Raw genomic sequence first — 4,600 nt, 5'->3', positions numbered from 1 at the left:
TTGAGATGGGTTATTTAAAAACATATTTGTTTTTGCTACCGTGGGCACGTGGAGAGGACAACTTGTGGGTTCTGGGAATCAACCTCAGGTCATCAAGCTTGTTGGCAGACTCTGTTATCCTGGAGTCCTCTCTCCAGCCCTTTGTGTAGCCAAGGGTGACCTTGATCTCCCTCTCCCAAGTGCTGCAGTAGAGGTGTGCATCAGCTATGTGGTTGAAAGGGACTAAAGCCCCGGGCTTTGTGCATTCTAGGTAATTATCAACGGAACCATCTCCCCAGCCCCACCCTTATCTGTTTTTACGAACACCTTAAATTATACCTCCTCATACCATCCTCCTTTACCAGCAGGCTCAAATGATTCCCGTGATTCCATTAAACCCAGAGGGCCATGCACTTCCCATTCCCAGTCCACCAGGTATGAGTGGAGACTGGTGGAGCAGCTCCATGCCCGCTGGGAATCCTACCTGAAATGCCTCAAATTCTCTGGCTCAAGGCTGGGTCTGTGAGAGGGAAAGAAGCAAAATTCCCCCTTCTTGTACATTCGCGTTTATTATTAACACCCTTGTACGAATAAACTTCCTCGCCTTGAAATATGGAATGCCCGAGAACATCACGGCACTTTGGATTTACGGCCCTGCACAGTGTGCAGACATAATTTCTACTTGGTTGCTGTGTTGACAAGATTGAGTAAGGCACTAGACAAGTAAGTCTGTATTACTCATCTAAAATATGGGATGTCCCTGGACACTCCAGGTCCTCTGGGAAGATACCTGAGTAGCCTTGGCCTCTCTCGGGGCAATAGGACTCTGATGTTCATTTGACTGTCTCGGTAAGGCGGGGGCGGGGGACCAGTTTGCCTGAGTCTCTCTCTGGGGCTTTTTGAAGGGAGGCATGAAAAAGTGACCACAGTCAGTGACTCAGCTTTTAGATGGGAACCCCCTTCCCTCCTTTTACATTGTCTCGTCAGTTAACCTCTGTCTTGTTCTCTTTCATTCCCTCGAGGCATAAGGGAAGTGGGGGGGGGGGGTGGGCAGAAGCGGAAGGAATTCTCTTCAAGCGTTTAACCACTTTGGTTCAGGTCTGTAAATGAAGGTTAGCTAGAGAGAGTCTGAGTTAGCCCAACAAATGCCCACTTGAGCTACTCATGAATTCTCCATTCTCTGCATGGGGCAGGATCCCCAGCTTCCCTTGAAGTAGCTTACTGCAAAGATCAAATCCTGTAGCTATTTGGTCCTCCTCCCATTGGACTGGGCCCCACGGTCACCCACTGACATTTGAAATGTGTCTATTTGAAAAGAAAAGGAGAAAAGGGCACAAAGAGGAGGAAGAATAAGCCGGAGAGGTTACATCCTGCTAGGCAAGAGGATGGCGTATCTGGCCGCGCAGAGACTGGAGGGTGTGGTGTCCTGGTTTATGTGCTCTTCCTTTTTGTCTTGGCCTTTTCCTGTGTTTCTGCCCTCATACAGCCACATTTGCTAGTGTGACGATAAGGATGACTTAAGTTGCCTGAGTTTATGCAGGATGCTGGAGGGAGGGGCCTGGGAAATGAATGGACCGACCGAGCCCACCCTCGGCTCAGCCACAGGGCAATCAATGCTTTGATGGGTGTCCCCAGGCTTCGGGGCTCTGGCTGGTTGGGTGAGGGAAGCCTCTGGAGGAAGTTGCTGGCTGAGACAGACAACAGACACATCCACACGGGAAGGATGGCCTTGACATGGTCTGCAGACCTCAGACGGGGCGGGGGAGGGGGCGCTGCGGCTAGCCCTGTGGTCAGGGAGGGCGGGAGGTATGGGGGCGAGCCTCTTCGCAGGGCTTTCTGAGAAAGACCTCTCTGGCGAGGAGTTTGTAACCCTGCATTGCCACGGCTGTAAATCTCCATCAGCGCCAAATAAGGTTTGGGGTGTGAACCAGGAGTCTCCATGGCCAGCGAGCTCAGGTGATGTGGCTGCCATGGTCTGGGACCACACTTTGAACGGAAGCACTTGGCTGAAAATCGGAAGTGCAGACGTGAGCTGCCGGGTTACCAGGCCTCGGCAGTGAGGACAAATTCAGTGCTGCGGTGTTAAAATAGAAAAGAAAAACGGGAAGAATGGTTTTGCTGTTTGCAGGCAGCACAAGTTAACATTTGGCTTTCTTTTCTTGATTTTATAGCTAACTTTTATTAACTTAATTTTAAATTGCACATAAAAAAATAAAAATTGTGATACCAATGGGCAGTGTGTGACATGTTACTATACTTTTTGTATTTATTATATAATGTTTAAATCAGTGTTTCCTCAATATCGTCAAACACTTATTATTTATTTACAGTAAGACCATACAAAACTCCTTTCTTCTAGCTCTTTGAAATATGTGGTACATTATAATCTGCCCTCAACTGGCTTTATGGCTAAACACCAGCATTCTTGCTTCTCCCTAAGTTAATTCATTCAGCCTCTTTGCACCTGGTCCCTGCTTGTCCCAGCCTCAGGTGTCCACCGTTCCACTCTGTCTTCTACAGTTCTACACTCACGGTCAACACTTGGGTCACTTTGTAACCCTAGCGATGTCTTGTTGGTCAGGAGCGGTACTTGTCAAATGCCTCCTCAAAGCGTCGTCCCTGGGTTGCTTGTGAAAGAGTCACTTTGGGAGTGCATTAGAGGTGTGCGGTCTGAGGCTTTACCTGGTCCTCTTAACTCAGAGGAGGGTGAGCATGGTCCACTTGTCTCCTATCCTGGATGAACTTACTTGCAGTCATCCTTATCACCACCTTAGCTCATGTGGCCTCTGATAGCATCGGTGGAGGCAGAGAGTGTTGAAGGGACTGAGTACTTGATAAGTTTTGTTGGGGATTCTTGGGCTCACTGAAGTAGACAAAACATTAGATCCTTAGGTCTCAATGTGCTTTCTTGAATCTTACCAGGACAATCAGCACTACTGGGAAATAATTTTTCTACACGCACGCACATCCACACCTATTCACCAAGCACATACTTCAGTAGAGACACTGAGAGCAGGAAGAGGCAAACCAGGATGGGATTGACTCAGTAAGTCCAGTGTGAATGTCCCCTATGTGTCTAGAAGGGAAAGTGGAGCATAAGAGGAATTGTATGTTAATCCTTTGGAAGCCTAGGGTGCATTGGGAAACTCTTTAATGCGAATGTTAATGACACACTCATATATTTTTCTCTTTAAAAACTACTGCTCGTGAGTACTTCCCTTTTTGCTTCAAGTAAAGTGTAAATGCGTTCCCCCTTTCTAAGTCTTACTTTCACAAATCAGGTGAAAACCAGGTGTGAGTGTTGTAGAACCAATGTTCCCAGACCTGTTGTTCTCCATGTCAGCTTGCTGAGCCATGGGGGAACAACTCAACTTTTCTCTAGCTTTTGTTTCCTTACATATGGTGAGACCACTAATACTGGTCATAAATCTCTTGGATAGATATTTCCAGGGTTATGGTAGAATAAAATTCTAAGTTTCTTTGGATTAATAGTAGAATGATAAAAAAATTTATTGATACTGTACTTGACAAAGAATTCCAAACTACTGTATAAAGATGTTTTTAAAAATTAGTCACTTGGAAGGTGAAGAGAGAATATCTTTCTAAATGTCGTCCTTATGGTTCTTTGGGGTTACATCTCTTGTCATTTCTCTTCGACACGATAGTGCCATGACGCTGGCCGCAAAAGGAGCAGGAGACAGAGGCGACCAGTAATAGTCACATAATTCCCTTGTATACTCGTCGTGGTTCCTCTCACACAGAACAGGTAAGACAGTGTTAGGCCTAAGCAGAGAAACAAGCATAAGCATGTAGACAGATGGACAACAAGCATATGCGTGTAGACAGACAAACAGACACATGATGAAGATACTAGATACAGACTGCTATGTACTGTGTTATATATATGTCAGACCAACAGGAAAGAAAAATGATGGGCAAGCTAGAAGCCCACAGGCACAGGCTTGCATCCTCTCTCTCTGTCTCTCTCTCTCTCTCTCTCTCTCTCTCTCTCTCTCTCTCTCTCTCTCTCTCTCTCTCTCAGGAAAGCTTCAGCTTGCTGTAAGGGCCCATCCACTTGGTCTTCCTAGGCCCATCAAGTTCAAGCCAGTGATTAGGGACCGAGTTACATTTGCCACTGCCCTTTTCACGGTGGCACTGAAGTTAGTGTTCAAATGAGTGAAGACTGTAACCTAGTTGAGTTGACATATCAAAATGTCATCATGGACCACTCCTCGCCAATTGAGTGCCCATTCGAATCTCTTTAAGACATGCTTGACCTCCAAATAAGGACAATGGCTAAGGGATATTTCTACCTATTACAGCACAACTGTCCAGAATCCAATGAGAACAATTATGGATTTCCTCCTATTTCTTGTAATGCTTTATATTCTACCATCTTTTTACTTTCTCTTATTTATTTACTTTAATTTTCCTCAAATTTTGACCTATGACTGTCCTAAGATTTTTCTTGGTTTATTTCTATTATTTGTTTACTTACAATTCTTGTATTAGTCACTTTTCTTACCACGGTGATACATACCGTCCAGAAGCAACTTAGGAAAGATTTCTTGGAGTCCACACTTTCAGGGCCACAGTCTGTCACAGTGGAGAAGTCTATTAC

Source organism: Peromyscus californicus, unplaced genomic scaffold (genome assembly GCF_007827085.1).
Source record: "Peromyscus californicus insignis strain IS unplaced genomic scaffold, ASM782708v3 Scaffold_21__1_contigs__length_65335640, whole genome shotgun sequence".
Lineage (NCBI taxonomy): Eukaryota > Metazoa > Chordata > Mammalia > Rodentia > Cricetidae > Peromyscus > Peromyscus californicus.
This window is presented reverse-complemented; position numbering follows the sequence as displayed.